Here is a 22,096-nt window from a genome sequence, read left to right as displayed (position 1 = left end):
GTTGAACTGAGACGCGAGTGGAAAGAGGGGGTCAAAAAGACCTATGATACAGCCCGGCACGCATGAAATGTAGAATGAGCAATAATTATACACAAATGTTAACCGGAGACGATTCATAGACATAAAAAGGTCAGTGACCAATAGGCAAGCACCTTCTGCATTGTTTACATAGCCTATAGATGATCAATATGTCATGTGTTTGAGGGCAATGTGTTTTCATTTTCATTTTCCATTTGTCCGTCCAATCTCATCATCTGTCACCTTTTAAAAATTCCAGACTGAGGATAACAAAGACATTTGTGAGGCCACCACTTAGGCAAATATTACTGCCATTGTTTTTTTGACTGCTGCTTGATATTAAAACATTTTACACAACAGAGAGCCTTGTACTGTTGTCAAAAGCCACTGGCTAACTAGACTTACAGGAGGACGAGAAGGCAGAGCAGGAACAGCTGCCAAGCATGTGACGCCATTACATTTACTCCACCCCCAATTCCATCCCCTCCGCCCCATTTGCGTTTTAAACTGGCTCTTACTATAAGTATGATGATGGCTTTTGTGTTATTGATGTGGTCACTGTGGTGCCAATAAATCAAATCCCATATTAGCAGATGTCAGGTGACCACTTAACTTACACATAGGCAGTTGTCTGCCTGCACAGACAAAAAAACTAACAACAAAAAAGCAGTGGGCCATGAGAGGGCACAAAACGGGGCACCGAAAGTGTGCGCGTACTACCCCCCACTGCACACTCACCGTTGAACTGTTAAACTCACAGAAACAATGCTGATCTCCATATTTGTCCAGACAGGGCGTCTTCTCTCAGGACAGACTTTGGCCAAGACTGTTGTCACAAGGATTTCCACTTTTTATTGAGCAGGATATTTAGAACACACTCATCCATCCATGTTCACTAGATTCCATCTGAATTATAATTATTCCATGTAATATTTAGCATGAGAAAAAAGATCTCAAATCTTATTCCTACAGTATTAACTAGTATTAACTGTGAACTATAGGGTTTGTCTTTGTTCATATGATTATTTGGTTTTATTCAGCAACTAAAGTTAAGAGGTGAAAACTGTACCACAGGGTTTGTCCATAAGCACTGATATGAGGAACATGCAAACATGAAACGTGCACAGTGACGCCTCACATTTGTAAAAAGTGCGACAGACATTTTGGAAACTATGCAGCTCATGCTCTTAAAGAGCATGAAAAGAAAAGCAACACAACAAAGCCACATTACCATCGTATTACGTCCAAGTTCCTACAATGGCATGCAAGCCAATGCCATAAATATTTGGAAGTTGCATAGCAACTCCAGTTATCACTGAGATCTGACAGTATAAAAATGTTTTTCGTTCCTTCCTCTGCAATTAATGTTAGTCAAAGCCAAAATGAGGCTATGTTCATAACTGCAGGTCAATTCCAAGTTTGTTCTCCCCAATGTGACACCTGATTTTGTCATATGTCAATATGAACAGCACAATTCAGATTTTTCTTCATGTCCAACTGAGGCCTCTTTCATATGTGGCTATAAATCAGATATGTATGCAACGCGAGCGCAGTATGGACCCTCACGGGTCGCGCATCCGACCCAAAGGTCATCAAACGGGGAAAACCGTCACAGTTGTTCGACAAAACAGAGCAGAAAACAATCAGTGGCGAAAAGAAGTTGCTTTCCAACTGATTAAATGTAAGAAAATCTTGGCTCCGGCTGCAACAAAAACCTTCAAATCGCCACAAGTGCGACTCGTATTTGTGAACATGCGTAATGTGATTCCTGTTTTGTGAGCATGCGTCTGATGTCACGAACGCGTTCCGTTCACAGTAGAAGCCGCATTTGTTTTCAGTTATATGAACGACAACATAAAAAGATTGGATTGAAGAAAAAATATGAATTGGGCATCATGCCCTGCAGTGTGGATGTGGCCTAACAGTAAACTAATTAACTTTTTCATTTACACGCAATTTCACAACGCTGAGCATGCCAGGCTAGATACACAAATACAGTATATGGTACTTTATTAATCCCATTAGGGAAATTTGAGACTACAATGAAGATATTGCCATTAACCAATTAAGGACTGTTACTGGGACTATATAGGAACTAATGACCCATCCATCCATTTTCTATGCAAGTATTTCCCAACCTTTATTCAGCCGAGGAGCATACTATTTTTTTATGATAAAAATCTCTTGGCACACCACCAAACAAAATTTTTTACAAAAAGTATATACGTTGAATAATGTTGCTGTCTCAATATACAGTGGAACCTCGGTTTACGAACGACCTGGTTTATGAATGATTTGGTTTATGAACAATTTTTTCAAAGGAAAATTGCCTCGGGTTACAGACTATTTTCGGTTTACGAACAGTCTTGGCACGGCCCTGGAAGGCTCAGAATTTAGTGCTTTTTCTCGCGCCGCATAAAAATCATCAGGTATCTACTGCATGTCCCCCCCCCCCCAAAAAAATGTCCCCTAAATGCAACAAAAAAGCTGCGCTGTATTGTGGGACATGGCAGCGATTTAGGGCTAGCAGTAACCACAGTGAACATAAATATTACTGAACCCAAAAAGCGAAGATACTGCACAGTGATTTGCTGGCAAAGGCACAGTTATTTCATTATCATAAATTGTGTTTACACCCGTTTCTATATTGCAGTGTTTACTTTTAACCATACAACAATCAAAATAAGGTAAATATGATGCCCTTCTGCAGCTGGAGCGGATTTAATTGCATTTTCATTCATTTTAGTGGGAAACATTAACTTGGTTTGCAAACGTTTCAGTTTGAGAAGGGGGTCACGGAACAAATTTAATTTGTAACCCAAGGTTCCAAAGGTTAAAGAAGCTAATTGTACCTTCTGCCAGCTAGTGGAAGAACATTAAATTGTTCTGCATGTCACGATACTTCGCTGGCATAGATACTTGAGCAGGAGAAGAACAGCCAAACTCTACACAGCGTTTGTGTTTTGCTTTTTATTTTTTTATTTTTTTTTGCAGTGCTTATTCCAAAGTAAGGAGCAGCCGCACTGACGGGTGTTCTGAGAAGAGCTGAAAAGTGAGGAATATATACAGATTTCTTTTATCTACAAAATGTAATTCCCAATGGTTGACATTCATTATATTATTTTCACAACTAGATGGTAACAGTGGTTAATTTTTTTGTATACTTGAATGTCACAATGCAACTTCAAGTAAAAAAAAAAAAAGGTTTTTGATGTAACACTGAGTGTGGAAAGGATTACAGGGGTCCTCATTTTAAGGACCCAAACTCAGAGGTCCACCAGCATCCAGGATCAGGTTTATGTCGGTTTCGTAAAACATATTTTAAATGTGGGATATTTTGTATTAATTACCAATTATAAAGCCTTGTCGCTGGTAAAAAAAAAATAAACATTCAAAAAAAATTCAAGCAAGCAACTCTTGTCAAACAATAGTTTTAATGTCACTATAGTACCAAATAACTAACGCCTAAGATCGCATTTTATTACAGTGTTCATCCCTCTGGACTTCAAGTCAAGTCATGAATGCTGAGCAGCGAGGAGGAATGGCGCTAAATAAAGATTTCAGGTCAAAAACAGGAAATGGCTCAGTGAGCAGGGAAGGCAGGGCCATAGCAACACCAACTGGAGCGCTGTACCCACAACATCCCTCCCTCCCTTTCGCTTGACTTCTCTGACTCTTCTTTTATCTCCCCCTTGGTGAGAAATACAGTTGCTCCTCTTTCTTCCATTTTCTCTTTTGCATGCCTAGGTCCAAAAGATTTTGGACATTGGCCGTTTCTATACATTTTCCGTCATACGCCACCACAATGGATTTGAATTAAAATCGTGAAGATGTGACTGAAGTGTTGACTTTCAGCTTTAATTCAAAGGCTTCGCAAAATTGACAAATTAGTGGGTACAGGCAGTTTATGTCTGTACCTCCATTTCCAATACACAATTGATATAATTGTGAATATAACCATTAAAAAAAAATTGCGCTCAATGACTGGAGCTGATGGACATCACCAACGTCCTCTCCATGGATGCTTTGCTAGGACTTCATTGCTTGCTTGTTTCTGGGTCTTACTTCCTTCACTTTCATCTTCAATGAGTGGAAAACACACTCCATTGGATTAAGATCATAGCATTACCTGGACAAGACCCACACACGCATTGGGAGAACATGCAAACTCCACATAGAAGCTAAGACTCAAACACAGTGCCTGACTGTGAGGGAGGTGGGCTAACCACGTTCTACCATGCCATTGCCACTGTCGTGGTCATTGAAATACATTCCTTTTCTTTGCCTTTAAAATGTCTTGAGTTTCCCTAGCTTACTGTTTATTTGTATGCTCTTTAGCCAGCTCACACTCCTCAGCCTCCCTGGTAAGGTCTATTCAGGAGTTCTGGAGGGGAGGTTCCATTGGAAAGTCAAACTCAGAACCAGGAGGAGACGTGTGATTTGCGCCCTGGCTGTGGAACAGCACACTAGCTCCACACCCTCAACAGGGTCCTGGAGAGGGCACGGGTGTTGCCAAACCAGTCGAAATGAGCTTTGTGGACTTGGAGAAAGCGTTCAACAGTGTTCCTCTGGGAGTCCTGTGGGGAGTGCTTCAGGAGTATGGGGTAGATGGGGTGGCCTCTCTGAGGTGTTCTGAGCAAGTCCCAACAGGATGACCCAGGATGGATGGATTGGAGGGATCATATGAAAAGTGGGGGTACATTACTAAACTGTTCGACGTCTCCAACCACCAACCACAGACTGATGAGAGAGACATGTTGTAAATACCGTATCTGCACAATATACACGACCATTGTGGAAACTTTGCATCAGATGTGAAAAGTGACGCACAGATAGAAACATTCATTTTCAAATGGTTGTTTATCATAAATATACACATACAGAATATTTTTACATTATTTTATTCACTTTTGAGTGACATTCTAACATACAAAAAAAAACAACACCTTAATTTTGATAGATTTGGGGAGTATGTGTGAAGAGGACCGGATAATCATATGCTATAAAACAGGGAGTGTCACAGCTCAACATTGAGGGAGAGGTTGGGGGTGGAAAGGAGAAGGAGGGGCTGGGAGTCAGGCTGGGGTGAAGAACAAGGGGGACTTTGGGGGCTGTCCCCCCAACCACCCATCTGTTTTTATTCCCACTCTCTCTATCACTCTTTTTCTTTACTCTCAATTGTTACACTGTATCATACTACCCCAGGTAACACACATAAATAATAAAAATAAACAAACATAAACAGTGGACCCTCTGAGTTTGAACATAACCGTCCGTTGCAAGATACTGGCCAGCTTTCATTGTTTTTTTATACTCCATATTTGTCTCATAGGAAGTAATACAAATATATAAAAACAGATCAGTTCCGCAGTAAAACTGTCATCTTTATAGAACTTTTATGAACTGCTCATTTTAACAGCCCTACCTGCCATGCAGTGTACAAAGAAGTTAACTATAAAAGAGCAGCAGCTACCGTAAAATAAAACGTACCTTTGTGATAATGGGTGGCTGACATGTAACGTATACAAAATGGCGGTGTTTGACTGAAAGTTGTATGTTATAACTGAAAATCAACAAATTGGCCATAACTCCTTGTGCTTGCAAGGTGATCTCTTCACATTATGCCATGAGAAATTGGAGTGTGTATTCTGTTCTTCAATTCTATGTGGACTCATTGTCTCATTAGCAACATTTTACTGAGCGGTAGGAGCGCGATGTCTATTTCCAGCTTCCAAGGTCACACTCGTTTTCTTATAACACAGTTATCCTTCCATTTTGCTATCAGAGAAGAAAATACCTCAAAGCCAACTCACTGTGCTATAGTTTCATGTGACATCATACACAATGACTGTTTGACCTGTGACTTTTTTTTCCTTTTTTGACTTTAGATGCAATTTTGTTAGCATTCCGAAACACAACTTTAAGGGCGTTTGAATTTGAAGGTTTCCACTATATTGATCTGTAAACATGAGTATTACGCAATGTTTCTTCGTCCATCCATTTTCCATACCGCTTATCCTCACTAGGGTCACGGGAGTGCGTGTGCCTATGTCAGCTGACTTCGGGCAAGAGGCGGGGCACACCCTGAACTGGTTGCCAGCCAATCGCAGATCTTTCTTCCGATGATCGTATACATTTAGCAGTTTTTACAAACGTGGCAAGGAAGTTGTAAATGTATTTAATACAAGATCTGAAGTGAAAAATAAGCCAAATTGTGAAATAATATTATTACGAATAGATGATATCAAATGTTGGTGATGCTTTTAAAGTTCCCACGAGAATAATTTTCAAATGCCACACTGCAGAATAGAAAAACAGGTTGCAAACGTTTTGAACTGAAACTACAAATGTGAATGAAGAATTTGCCTTGAAGCTGTTGCTATGATGCAGCAAAAGAAAACTTTATAGCAATACATTCAACTTTATTTCATTTAATAGGTTCTAAGAAGCACCGGCATGTTTCCATCATTATATGTGATTTAAAAAAAAAATAAATAAATAAAAAAAATTAAAAAACATGGAGATTGTACTTCAAGTTTTACACACTCACTCGTACACAAAACTGGAAAGCGCCGGCCAGCCATCCTCGCCCTACATAGTCCCTATCTTCCATCCATCCATCCATCCATTTTCAATACCGCTTATCCTGTTCAGGGTCACGGGGTGCTGGAGTCCAAGCCCTATCTTCCCTAATTCCAAATAAAGTAACACTTCCTAGATCCTTGTCAAATACGTTGTCTCTCACACTTCGAAAAAAGAGGAAGTAGAAGTCAGTAAACCTCCTGCGGTGTTTCTACTTTAGTCATATCTGCTCACAAACTATATAGTTTCCTGCAACTGCTGTTGCATGAACACAAAACACACATTAGAATGTTACATGCAATGAACATTCAACAATGAACAAGAACATATGTAGTTTTTATAAAGTCTATTGAGTTTGTAGGCTTTTTAAAACTACAGATGGAAAAAGAAAATTATCTTTCACTGACCTACGTGTCGTTTTTGCATATTAAGGTAGATGTTTTTGTATGATGAGATGTGATATGATATCAGGACAACTAAGTACACCCACACTACCCATGACCTGTGCTTGAGACCTAGTGGGGTGTCAGCCAGTCATTACACTCTAGTATAATATGATACATAATATAATGTGTGACTATTACACTCCTAGGCTTGTTAAGAGAAGAATATGAAAGGAGAAGAAGAATGCTGTATACTCCGGAAGTTGGTGGACTCGCATTTAATAGACGATCTTTTCCCCCCGATATCTTAAAAAAATGTCTGTGGCATGCGTTTGTCAAAATTGCCAAAATAAAAAGAGTTATAGCTCACGTTACACACGTTAATTCTTGTCTCGCTGAGTGAATTTAGTTTAACACCGGATATTCACTGCCGACCAGTAGTGCCAGATGGGATTTGGGGGCCTGAGGGAAAAAAATGCTTCTTCGGGCCCCACCACTTCAACGACGCAAACTGAAAATAGCAAAGTGGTACCTTGACTTGGGTTTTAATTCCTTCCATGACCAGGCTCATAACTCATGTTACTTACTACATGAATGAAATTTCCCCAATGAAATGAATTGAAATGGCATAAAACCATTCCAGCCCCCCCCCCCCCCCCAAAAAAAAAAAAAAAAATCATTTTTGTTAACCTATGGAAACATCATAAAAGAGAATTTAAATAAGTAATTTGTTTTATAACGTGTAATTACAGTGCCTACTGTAGTACTCATGTGGTGGATACGTGCCTACCAGGGGCGTGGCCTAATGAATTACACTCCCTGCAAGTTACCACATTTTCACTTCATCCGAGCGGCAGCCTATCGGAAGTTCGCGCTTAAATTGTAACCCACATTTTGGCTCGCAACACAAAGCAAAAAATTGACTAAGCGCCAGGTTGTAACTCAACAAAGCTGTAAGTTGGGGTAGTCTCAAGTCAAGGTGCCACTGGATATTAATCTTCATCACTTTTCTACACCCTTTTGCAGATTTGCTTCCATCTCCCTTTTCTTTTGAAAGCAATTGTTTTTGAAATTTTCAGGAAAATAATTCCTATTTGGACTGTTACACCTCTGAAACACTATTTTACCAGGAATGCAGTGTGAAAGTGGTTAGTGTTACAGTATGCTAGGTGGAGATGATGAGGAGGGAGATGATAGGCCAGTAGGCGCATGGTTGCCTGAGCAGAAGAGTTGGTTCAGTTAAGTGATCTTTAGCTATGTTATGGGTTTATGCTTGCTAACGTTTGTGCTTCCTCTTTTCTTTATCCGCCTTCCTACCAAATCTGTTTGTGGTCTGGCATCCAGAATCAACCAGCTTTTTGGAAAAAACTTGATTTGGATGTTCTGCGACTAGTGTTGGGCTTTGAGGTCCCACCTGATTGTCCTGTTTGACAAGCGGACACGCTGAGTGATGATGTATAGACGCATTATTAGGAATCTCAGTCATGGTCTAGGCAGGACACGCCACACTGCAACACGATTGGCTCATGCATCACGGGAGGGGCAGGCTATGCAAATAGAACGATATGACCATTCATACAAAATATGGTTAGATTTAGGGTTAGGGTTGGGGTTAAGGCGATTTAGGATGGGTTAGAGTCGGGATTAGGGTGGGTTTATTAATGCTGCCACACTTAGGTCAAGTACTCCTTTTCCTGTCGGGAAGCCAGACGGTGTGTTGTATCAGGATACAGCAGCCAATCATAGTGCAGCAGCGCGTGTTCTGCATCCTGTAATACTGGAATGTGGCGTGTCCTGCCGAGAACACATGAAATTCCTAAGAACGCTGTATAGACTGCTATGTTAGCTGATATCACTAGCCGCCAGCTAACACCCCGCCCACTGCAAGGCTGCTCTATGCGTCATTATGAGGTTGAGTGTTTTGTTATGTTTTTCATTACATGCATAGTATTTAACTTATTTTTCCACTCCTGTGACAGTTAATGTTAAAAATGCTAAATGCCTTTGTATTAACTGTAGTTATTAGCGCAGTTACTTATTTTTACTCCCGTATGGGTGCATTTCATTAAGGTGTATTGTTTACTTTTTTGACTTAATACTAATTGTAATTAAATTATTATAAACACTTGTATGACAAGACCTAACATAATTTTGCTAAAACTATGATGGCGTTGCAAACGAAGCACGTGATTGTGCCAATGCCCCGGGCGTGTATCAACAGCAGTCAACTTTAACAGCAGACACAAGTAGGTCGGTATCAAGTTTTGTAACATATTTTTAACTGGCACATATGTCAAAGGTGCATGTACCTGTATGTGCACTCTGTGCTCATTAGGCCTATACAGTGAACAACTGTTTATTGGGGGGGATACGTTCCAGACGCACCCTTGAAAACCATAATATAGAGAGAACGTATAAAAATATTTTAGTAGTTTTACCACTCCAACGTTTTAAACACGCTTAAACATATGATACACTTGAACTTATTAAAACACACTGTTTGAAGTATTACTTACCAGTACAGTACTAGTAAAATATGAGTAGTACTTTTGGTTGTCACTCTCTCTCCAAAACTCTTTTTGTTTTTCTCAAATAAGTTGATATGTTACACCCGGTACTCTAAAAACTGACACATAACAGAAAATAGAATTTAACATTTTCATATTTAAAGACCAAAATGTTAAACCATGGTGGCACGGTGGACAACTGGTTAGAACATACGCCTCACAGTTCTGAGGTCCCAGGTTCTAATCTGACCGGGGTTCAATCCCCGGCCTCGCCTGTGTGGAGTTTGCATGTTCTCCCCGTGCCTGCGTGGGTTTTCTCCGGGCACTCCGGTTTCCTCCGGTTATTTGAAGACTCTAAATTGCCCGTAGATGTGAATGTGAGTGTGAATGTTTTTTTGTTTCCATGTGCCCTGCGATTGGCTGGTGACCATTTCAGGGTGTACCCCGCCTCTCGCCCGCAGTTAGCTGGGATAGGCTCCAGCATACCCGCGACCCTAGTGAGGATAAGCGGTGTAGAAAATGGATGGATGTTAAACCAAACCACTAAAACCATACACTAAAAAATGTCTGCTAGCTTAAAGCTATCATGTGAAATGTCATAGATGGGCTAACAGACATTAGTATAGATGTTACAATAATTATAAACAAACAACTGCGACTTTGACACATGGAGCAGCGTCAGATACAACAAAATTGTATGTTTAAACACCAACATAAACATCAACATGTACAAAACAAAACAACATGTACATGTTGTTTTGTCTGTCTAACGCCTGACCTCTCACAGTAAAAAAAATAAAAAGCTGCACCGCTATCCAAGAACTATTGGAAACAAATCAATGAACTTCACTTTTGCAAATGTAAAGCCTTTCTGTTAAACTGCAGTTGAAAATTGCCTCCAACACTATCAGCGATCTTGGCTACAGCGTGCAGTGCTTGAGGAAGTTCGACCAATTGTTGGATCTTGAATGAAGAGTGCAGAGAGAGACCTAAACTGGGATACTCTGCAGAAATTACAGGATAAACAACTTTTCAGCCTGCATTCTCTAACATGAACTTGATACAGGAACGCGTAGAGAGAGAGAGAGAGAGAGAGAGAGAGAGAGAGAGAGAGAGAGAGAGAGAGAGAGAGAGAGAGAGAGAGAGAGAGAGAGAGAGAGAGAGAGAGGGTGGGGGGTTGTTTACCCGTGGCAATGTAACGCCTCCATTGTCAGGTGACTTACAGGAAAGAAGTGTCTTTCTCTCACACACTCACTTTTGCACTGTCTTCCTTTCATTAATGCCTTTTCTCTTCCCCTCCAGTTCCATGAAATATTTTCAGACTGCACTGAAAACAAATCATAAGAGGAAAGTACTACTTATGGGAATAGTTTGAACAAACAGGAAATTTGAAGTAGTGAACATTATGCGTTACACATCAGTTATGTAACACTAGCATCTAAAAATGCTCAAAAGTCTGTTTTATTGCTTTTGCCTTTGATTACAGTGTGTAGACTGCATGCTTGTGTGCAGAGCCTTCCATAACAAAGTGGAGCGTGTAACACATTCTAGTAGGAGTTTAGGAGTAGCAGGCACATAGGTATGCCAGTTGTTTCTACCCGGAGGCACTTGAACAAAAACAAACCGTGGACCATTCACGAGTTGAATGGCTACAGAGATTTGGCTCTTGGTTTAATCGCAATTGAGGTCACAGGTTATCTGAACCGTGACTCACCTGAACATTAGGAGAGCCAACTGAGGATTGTGGACTGTTAGAAGAGGAAAGAGTTGTTAACACCCAGTATCGGTGACATATAAGCACGTCGAAGTGCTGTTAATGGAATGGAAAGAATAGTTGTTGGTAAAAGTGAAAGCTTTACTGCTATTCTTATAAATGCATATAAACCCTCCAATCCATTCTGCTACATGTGGAAGTGTACTTGAAAAATTGTTGTGCGGGAGATACTGGAGCTGAAAACAGGAAGGTCGTTAATCTTGTGGCGACTCATGTCAGAAAACAAGGAAGCAGCCAGAGCAGTTCAGGGGCCTGCAGCGACAGTTTAGCTGCTTTGCCATCGTCTCTCCCTTTTCTCACCCTCTGGCAGCTTCATGATACCAGTGCTCTTCTTCTTTCCAAACCACAAGAAGGACACGGAACTATTCTTCCCGAGCATTTCTTTTTGCACTGCCTGATTCATGATCACAATCAGTGGCGTTTGCGTGTGCGTGTGTGTGCGTGTGTGTGAATTTCTCTTCCAACTGCAATGTTTTAAAATGCATTACCAAAATAAATCATTATAAAAAAATGTATCACTGAAATTGCATTTTAGTTATCTGCGGTTCCACACAGGCCAACAGCATTATTTTTCCTTGTTACGTCTCATGTTTTCTAGGCCTCACAGCATTATCATCATGAGACACGTCTATACGTGTCGAAGTACTTGTATGACTTAAAATAAATACACGAGAATTACGATTTATTCAAATTATGAATAGAAATTGAAGTACAGTAATCTGTTCCATAGTAAAACTGTTGATATTGATATTGTTGATAAAACCATTAAGGATACATTCAGTGGTTTACAGTAAGCAACATACAGTATTAACATCAATAACTCCATTACCACTCACAGCTGTTCCATCCATTCTTTTTCTGAGGGGCTATTCAAGAGCACTAATCTTTCCAAACCCACATCCCTTACCAAGTCCGAGTTTTTTAGCAATATCCTGGATAGGCTCCGATGTGTCCTTAACTCTACTGCTGAGAGCCCTGTCAGCACATCACCCCGTCCCTCATTCACCTTCACTGTCTCCAAATCAAGCTGTGCATAGTCTTCAATCTTCTCCTAATTACCAACAAATTTCTCTATACATCATTGGCCTCCTCCATGCCTACACCCATTCTCAGAAGCTGTGGTCATCTGACACTCGCCTGCCCAACATCCCAAACACCAAACTTTGGTGACAGAGCTTTCAGTGCCGCGATCTCCTTGAGAGATTTCCCGAAAGGTTTAGTTGAGTTCTAAATTTTGCGACTTTAGGGTGTGGGACTTTGGAGTTATGTTAACCAATTTACTTCAATCTTTCAATAATTATTCCCTTCTAAACACTTGGGGATTCCTGTCAAAATAGTATTAAAGATGCACGGATTGCTGCAAAATGACCCAATTTTCTCCTTTTCAATCAGAACTTCAGCAGCTTCTTTTCACTTATTGTAATCATTTTACAATATAATGTATTTGCCAATTCAGATTAATAACACTGATCAATGGCACGAATTAACTGCCTGCTCTGGAATCCATAAAGGTGTCTAAATCTGAATAATCTAAAAGCATCTGTTAACAGTTTTAATAATTTAATAAGAAAATACTGACTATCATCAAAAATCTGTTAATGTTGATTTCATAATCAGATGTGTTCTATCTTTGTGGTGACCTGATTACTGTAATCCAGTTAAATAGGTGGTCATCTATTACGCTTTACCTCCTACGCCCAAGCAGACTGCCTGAGTCAGCGCCTCTGCTCTATCACGACTCATCTAGCTACACCGCCCCCCCCCCCCTCGCCCCGCCCCCCACGCCCACCCCTCACTCAGCGTCACACCAAGTTCCTTCATGACGAGCTTCTTCTAGAGATCTCGCCATCACAATGTTTTTCTGTGACTGGAATCACTCCCTCGCTCACGTTCTCTTTTGCCTTGAGATATAAACATCGACAAAATCTCGCTCCCTTTTCCTCTCTTTTTTTTTCCATTATTTCAGTCTGCCGACCTCTTTTCTCTCTCTCCCTGCTGGCTGCCTTCAGGGTAGCAGAAGGGAAGTGAATGGCTTCAGCCCTCCCAGCTGGTCCCATCACCCAGCAACCCAGAGAAAAACAAAAGAACACACACACGCACGTGTACGCACAAACACGCACACACACAGGCCAATGAACAAGCTGGCAGTGCGCACACAGACATGGTCTCACCAGCAGACGAGTGCATGCATGTCCTTATGCAGATGATGCAAACACACACACACGCACACACATGCACACACACACACATCCTACCCCCACCTTTGCCCCCTCAAACTCACCTCCATAAACAGCCTCCCACCCATCGTCCCCTTCTCCCCTCCTCAGCACCCTCTCCAGACACCCACTTCTTTGTCCACAATCTGCTCCAAAAATATTTGGGGGGAAAAACAGATGAACATGTGTTGGTCCAAATTAGATGTCGATACAAAGCAGAAGGTGAGGAAAGAATACTAATAAAACTACCCTTGTATATGACACATTCACACTGGAAACATTAAACACAACATAACTTTAAAAATATGAAGTAGTCTGTCAAATTTAATATTTTGGCTTCGAATCAATAGAAATGATTCATTTTTGTGTAGCCTGAAAGTTTAAACTGAAACTTTTTTTCCCCCCCATGTAAGCCATGTTTGAATGTTGGAACAAACATTACCAGTGTAAGCCAAAACTGATGCGCTTGCTAACTTAGCTTTGTTTAATTTAGAAACACGTTAGCGAGTTTCAGTGTTCATACACATTCACACACTCATACAAGCTTCACACAAGGCACAGGCTTTTACTGTTGTTATTTAACAACATTTTATGGTGTATTTCTGGTTTATATGAGAGATATATTTACATTTAAGTAGATACTCCTCCCGTCCCCAGTACGGTAGTTGGATTGAAGGGCTGAATATTATGTTCAGTCAAGGACAGATACATATTTAAAGACATAAATGACTTTAAACTAACCGTAATGTCCCTAAAATGCAAAGTTTATAATTTTTTCTTACCAATGTCAGCATTGCTACTTCTGTCCATGTCCACAATGCATGCACAAATCGCATTCAATTCAAGAAAATCCTTTCGTCAAAATTAAACATTTCAGTTCAGTGCCCCGTCACATCATTTGAAATGAGCAAACTAATATTTTTCACCAATTTGAATTAAAAAAAAATAAAAAATTCTACAATTAACATCCATCCATCCATTTTCTTTACCGCTTGTCCTCACCAGGGTCGCGGGCGTGCTGGAGCCTATCCCAGCTATCTTCGGGCGAGAGGTGGGGTACACCCTGAACTGGTCGCCAGCCAATCGCAGGGCACATATAAACAAACAACCATTTTCACTCACATTCACACCAAACAATTAGCAGCTTTGTAATTCAGTAAAGGCTATCTTAACGTCCTATATCGCTGGAGGAAGGAAATGTTAATGTCCCTTCTTGCCATTGAAACATAGATTGCCTTGTACTCAATTAAATGCATCTCAGACAAAAGACAAATGTATATGGAGTGAACTGAAAATCTAAAGCTTAAACGACTGGCACTGCGGTCCATGAAAAGGTTAAATATTCAAGCCCCCTAGGGAGCCTCAGAAAGGAAACGATGCACCTTGTCAGTTAACTCAGATGTACAACACCAATTCCAATGAAGTTGGGACGTTGTGTTAAACATAAATAAAAACAGAATAAAATGATTTGCAAATCATGTTCAACCTATATTTAATTGAATACACTACAAAGACAAGATATTTCATGTTCAAACTGCCTGGAGTCCAGACCTGTCTCCCATTGAAAATGTGTGGCGCATTATGAAGCGTAAAATACGACAACAGAGACCCCGGACTGTTGAACAGCTGAAGCTGTACATCAAGTAAGAATGGGAAAGAATTCCACCTACAAAGCTTCAACGATTAGTGTCCTCACTTCCCAAATGTTTATTGAATGTTGTTAAAAGAAAAGGTGATGTAACACATTGGTAAACATGACCCTGTGCAGCCATAAAATTCTAAGTTAATGATTATTTGCTAAAAACAATAAAGTTTATCAATTTGAACATTAAATATCTCATCTTTGTAGTGTATTCAATTAAATATAGGTCGAACATGATTTGCAAATCATTGTATCCTGTTTTTATTTATGTTTAACACAACGTCCCAACTTCATTGGAATTGGGGTTGTATGGAAATTATGGCTGCAAAGGGTGGTGAGAGGGAGGCGGAGGGCTTTCTTCCAGCTTCACTTCCTGTTGGTATAATGACCAGTTTAACTCGACATTGGATAAGAGAGTTTTCTCAGGGGACAGCATTAGATGACATTTAACATCTAATGATGGGTGCCATTGACCTCCATTATGGGGAATATACATTCCTGCGTTTCTTTAGCTTGCTTTGGAATTCAATTGCATTAACCATTAAGGCTTGCTTTTTCAATCAAATGTTACATTCTTTCTGAGCACTAAACAGACTTTGCTACACTAAGAGAAAGCAAAGTCACCTAACCTGATTTGAAGTAAAAAAAAACAAAAAAAACACATCTTTATGGGTTATAAATGTTATGACAACACAGTGAAGGATTATTTTATGGTATCAAAGCAAAAAACTAATTGAGTTCACTAGGTGTGGTTATTAAAGTCTAGTGCGTGTTGAGCTCTTTTTCAGTCATAACTTAAATAGGATATTAAATATCTATTCAGTCATAACTTAAATAGGATATTACATAAACCACATTCAAACTTTTGGATAATATTCTTCATACATCCTGTATAGTATCATCAATGTCAAAGAGGGATCCTATCTGACATTAAAGGTCATTTCCATATGATTTGGGTTTTGGGGGGCATTGTCAGTGCATTATGGGGAGAAGGACAAGACGAAGAACTCGAAATCTTAGTACAAAGTGTTTGCGTTGAGTTATGCAAAATATTGCATTTTGCTGTTTTTGTGTACTGCCCATTGCATTAAAATAGAAAAATCGAATGAATCTACCATCTAGCTTACGTCTAAGTTAGTCGCAATGGCTAGACAGGGAAAGAACAACTCGGCCTACTAAATATTTACTTTGACTTGCTACTTCAGTGCACTGATCAAGAGCCAAAACAAACAAGAAAAATACTTTGCTTCCAAGATTTTTTTGCCCAAACCTACTCAAACAAACAGAACCGTGACATTTTCTCAAAACATCACAATAGGAAGGAGAAAAATAAGTAGTTTCATGTTAGCTTCTTTAGGGTCAAGGACCAAAGCACAAGCTGGATGGTATACAGGGGGAAATTAACTGAGCTGAATCCAGTCCAACCTCATCTAGTCAAAACACGAGAAAAACAAAATTTACTTTCAGGTTAGACCTATGCAAGCCTCACTTCTGAACATGGCTGCAGTCCACACCGTTCCGCTTTGTTTCAGTCCAAAGTTATAAACAGGGTGCCACAGACTTGTCTTCCGAGGTATTCTCACACGTCTCCCATGACACACACACACACACACACACATGCGCATGTACGCACATACGCACGCACTCATACGCGCACACACACACGACACGTAATGCATGGCGCAGACTACAGTGGATTTAAAAAGTCTACACAAATTATTTCAGTTGTTTATTTTAATCTCCCCTGCCCATTTGGCAGGGTTGTGTAGACTTTTCAAAATCTACTGTATGTGTGTGCGCGCGTGCATACATATGTATGTCCGTATGTATATATGTACTGTATGTATGCATTTGTGTATATATAATATGTTTACCGTACTTTGCAATGGCATATACTGCATGTACTCGCGCCTGCACTGCACTGAGAGATGTGTCTGATATTTTGGTTACCTTATTTAACTAAACGAGAAACATTGCAATCTATAAGTACAAGTGTGCCAATCGAAGCAGAGAAATATTATCTTTGTAAAGGCTTTATTTTTATTTTTTTTCAAAACTGATGAGTGTAAACAATAATGCAATCATTTCTAAACACTGCTTAAACAATAAACGCAAAATGAAAAACACAGACCTCATGGTGCTAAGGGTTGATTTTCAATTAATCAACTAATTCATTCCTATCTTGTTAGTTTTTGTGGTTCAACGTGATATTAGTACACATTATTACTGTTTCCTATGTTGTAATTTAGTTTTTTTTCTGTGTAACCTATTCAAGCCTTCTCAGTCTGCTTATGTCTTTGTCTCCACCTGTTCTCGTCATCACTGTTTCCCTTGTGTATCAGCCAATCAAGTCTCTCCATCCACTTGTGTCTAGTCCTTGTGTGCCTCATTGTATTTTGTTCCCTGTTTTTCTTTCAGTTGGTCTGTGACCATTGTCAAATGCCCTGTGACCGTCTGTGGTGATAAATTTATCCCCATGGCTCTAGTATTTGGTTTGGGTTTTTTTTTATGTTTTTTTTTTTGTTTATAAAATTCTGTACATGTTTGTTGTTTTTCTTTATAAATAGCTTTTTGAGATTCTTCAGTCCTGAACTTGGGTCCACTTGTGTTTTTGCACACCTCCGTGAAGAACCCCTCAAACATAAACTGGTAACGTTTCTCCTTGTGAGATTTGTTAGGGGTGGCCGAAATACGGCTTTATGCATGACTACAAGCCATTGGAGGATGCTGCATTGAGAGGTTCTTGGGACTCCCGACACACCAGTACCTGCTTGCTGCTCATCAGTGGCTTTTAAAACAGTTGCTCTCTTAATACATTTAATACTTGGCAACATGGTAGACTAATGGTTTGCAGTTCTGCCCCACAGTTCAGAGGTTTTGGGTTCTATGTGGGGTTTGCATGTTCTCCCTGTGCTGGCGTTGGTTTTCCAAAAACATGGCTGGTAAATTGAAGACAAAATTGTCCATAGGCTTTATTATTAGACTTTACACCGATCTAATCAGCTTGATCGGTATTGGCTGATCGGCTTTAATGTCATAATTCCCCGATCCGATCAATGACGTCATTGATTGCGCCGTAAAAGACATTTACTGCGCATCGCCATCGTGTACAGTATATTTTGAATTCAAAAGCTAGTTTATATTTAGCCTTGTCGCGTGTCTTTTGATGTAGTACTGCAAATAGCTGACAACCAATAGTTATTAAAAAAAATAAAACAAAAACATGTTGGTGGTGTCTGAGACAGACAACACGTAATGCGTGGATCAGACTACAAGACAAATTTGGTCTTTCACGATTGCACTATGCCAAACTACTGCAATCAAATCTTGTATTCCAATACCACCACATCCCGTCTTTTACGATGACTGGGCTTTATCTTGTCAACTGAAACGCGACCGGATACACTCGTTACCATCGCGACGACAACAGCAATGGATTGTGCCGTGTGTATTATAAGAACAAAATGGGGAAAAAAACGTGTGCTGGTGGTCGCCGGTGCTCGGGAGAGGATTTTAATTCAAGGATTGCTTGAGGTATGTTCACATACGTTTAATACGATACGGCTCGCAAGCAGGCAACAGGTTTGACCTGACTGATTAGAATAAATGACCTGAATAGAGAATACTTTTGAAGATACTCAGTATACAAGTATATACAGTAAACGAACAAGTCATTTAAATAGACACATTGCTCCAGCTTATGATCGGTTATCATTTTTTTTTTAAACTTGGTGATCGCTGTTCGGCCCCAAAAATCGTGATTATGCAAAGCCTATTTATTATGAGTGTGTAAGGCTGCTTGTCTACAGTATATGTGCCCTACGATTGGCTGATGATCAGTGCAGGGTGTACCACGAGATTGGCTCCAGCTCACCTACAACCCTAATGCGAACAAGCGACCTAGAGAAAATAGATGGATGGAAATGATTAAATACTTTCCATATGAAACAGATGACATGAGTACTGTATCATCAAACTTTGAACATATCACTATTTATTTTTTAACACAGCAACTAAAATCTTTTCGGTGAATAGATTAAACAATATTTCACCTGTGTAGTTTTTTAAGAGGAGAAGAAACACAAATGTTAAAAGCAAACTGAAGGGAAAAGGAGCAAGAGGTGCTGCCTGTGTGAAGAATGAAAAGGAGGTCAGTGCCTCCAGGGAAAGAATGATTGTGAACACTCAGCTCAAAATAAAGGCACCAACGCTGCACTGGAAAGATTCCATCCAGTGTCACATAAAAATGACATCATACGCAGTAATGGTGGTCGATTAGTCAGGTGATGTGGTGATGTTCTAGATGCTCACGTGTTGTCAATGCACTTACTTGCACTTCTTAAAGAGTCAATATACACCCACCTGCCACTTCATTAGGTACATTTGCGGAATCGAATGCGGTCCAATGCAAGACAATGATTTACAAAGTTAATCATGTTCATTTTTTTATTTATAATCATGGTTGTGGTTTACAATTGTGTAAAACTGTCTTGCATCATCTGAGAGGTGATGAGTTTCAAAGAGGCGCCTGTGAGTCGGCACGCCGCTCTACTTTCTCCTTTATTTGTACTTTTCCACCTTTTTCATCATTTAGTATCGGTTTTGCGTCATGCCAACCTGTTTTGAACGATTTACAGTGACATTCTTTGGCAGAAAATATCGGCGCTTGTTGTTGCATCTGTGAACGGGCAGCCCATTTACAACAGCTCTGTTAACTTTCTCTTTTAGTTACACTTTCCACCCTTTCTTTTTGTGGCGCGCTAAACCGTTAGAGAATATATGCTACAACCTCGAGGAGCTTCGCCCAAACATGGAGCCGGCTGGCATCAACTTGGCGAGCAATGCATCCCGGAGGAGATATGTAGAGGGACGAGAGCCGGTGATGAAGTGAATTGAAAGCGAGGGAGAGGACTAAATAGGACAGGAGATTTGAACCATTCCTTCTGTATGTGTGTTACTCGCCAATGGCTGCTAGAAAACTGCAGCTGTTTATTACATTTAAACTTCATCTTGCAGCAAACATGGGTGATGTCATGCACGTTGTGATTGCAAGATTACAACTTCAGCACCACAACACCTGACTGACGGTGGTCACCAATGTTCAACCGGATGAGCATTGGATGCCCACCTCAATAATAAAATAAATGCAGTGAACCATTTACGAAAGGAATTGGTTCCGTGACCCCATTTGTAACCTGAAAGATTCTTAACCCGAGGTAATGGTTCCCGTTGAAATGAATGGAAATGCAATTAATCCGTTCCAGCCTCGAAATTAAGTTATACTTACCTTTTATTATCAGTGTGTGGTTGAAAATGAATATAGCAAAATATAGAAACAAGAGAAAACACACTATTGTAAAGAAATAAAACACTAAATAAACATGGTAACGGTTTATTGCTCATTAACTTTAACTAAGGAGGGGAAAGGGAAGGAGGACTACGGCTCCTCATTGAAGAAGACTCTTCTTCCATAACGGGAAAATTTTCATTCAGGTGTTTTGTGTGTGTGTGTGTGTGTGTGTGTGTGTTTCTTTTCTAATTCATTGGTTGATTTTCACACAACTAACCACCCCGGGGAAACTTGTCTTTTTCTGTTCAGAAAAAAATAAATAAATAAGAAAGTGGGTCATCATTGTCATTTAAAAGATGAATTGCTCCGTTGTCCAATTTGTTGCAGTTCTTTTGATAATCTTTGTAATTTTTTGATTGCCTCGCTCATTCTATCACCAGCGAGCGCTTTCTCTTGTTTTGTCAGTCTAATAAAAAGAGAAAAACAACAACAAAAAAGATAAAGTGCCTACCTTAGCAAACCGAAAATAATACAGAACTAGAGATACTTTTTCTATGGAAATTTTGTACGTAACCCAAATCATTTGTACACAGGGTCTTTCTGTATATGTTTGCTACATCGCGGTTATCATCTGTCGCGGGCGTGGTCTGGAAGGTAACCCCCGTGATAAACGAGGGATGACTGTACATTAGATGGTCTGAGTTGTGGTTGTTGTGAAAGTGCTCTTTAAATTGAGTTGGGTGGAGTTGAGAATTGTGTCTAATATTTTAACTCTGTATTGTTTGACCAGTTCAAGGTGTACCATGCACTCTCGCCGAAAGTCAGCGGAGATAGGCGCCAGCACGCCCGTGACCCTAGTGAGGATAAGTGGTACGGAAAATGGATGGGTTTTAACTCTCTAATGGAGCTAAATGGGATAACTATTAATCATCGTTGAATCGCATTGGGTGAAACTTGGGATACAATGGATTCACCAGCCAAATTATTATTATTTTTTTTTTTGTGTGGCAGGAACAGTGCTTGAGATTTTAATGATGTTATGACAATATCACTGTCATGCAAAAGACAGTTAATAGTTTAACTTCCCACAAAACGGTGGAATCCAGAGCCCGTTCTGATTAAACTGCTGCTTTGACATAATCCATTTGGCATCATTACAGTGTTGTTGTTTTTTTTTTATTTTTATTTTTTTATTTTATTATTTTTATTTTTTTTAAATCAACCAAGAGCGTATCAGCATGACGCTTCACAGTTTCCAGCTGTCTTTTGTTGCATTGTCTGCCAGGTATTCGCTAAGGAACTGGTGGAGACTGCCACTGTATTTGTTCACTGGCCACGCCCCAAATACGAGTACAGCTTTCAATTGCTTATTCTCCTCCATCAAAATGGCCAGATGTACCTTAAACAATTTTCTGAATTTACCTCCAAATGCTGGGAATTAGAAAGACTGCATGAGGCACCTTAGGAGTTACTTCCATTATCAACGCATTGCACTTTTCCACTATGGTGTAAATCGAGTACGGTTGGCCACTGTTGTACTACAAAAGAGGACTGCCTCAGTTTTTTGCAGGAAACTGCAACAGTTCCCTAACGGAGGCAATGGGGGGTTTTCATACTTTCTCAACTGTATGATTTAAAGGAACAATTTAAAAATTGAAGACACACACTGCCCCATGTTTCGGTG

At 40.0% G+C, this 22,096-nt stretch overlaps 1 protein-coding gene across 1 annotated transcript in view; it reads right to left on the bottom strand.

Moving 5' to 3' along the window:
* Window positions 1–22,096, bottom strand: part of sertad2b (SERTA domain containing 2b) — a 42,736-nt gene that overhangs the window by 19,159 nt on the left and 1,481 nt on the right. The gene's annotated exons all lie outside the window — the stretch shown is intronic.

This window comes from Phyllopteryx taeniolatus, chromosome 11, assembly GCF_024500385.1.
Source record: "Phyllopteryx taeniolatus isolate TA_2022b chromosome 11, UOR_Ptae_1.2, whole genome shotgun sequence".
In the NCBI taxonomy this organism is placed as follows: Eukaryota; Metazoa; Chordata; class Actinopteri; order Syngnathiformes; family Syngnathidae; genus Phyllopteryx; species Phyllopteryx taeniolatus.
Note: the sequence above shows the minus strand (reverse complement) of the source record. Positions and strands in the feature narration are given on the sequence as shown.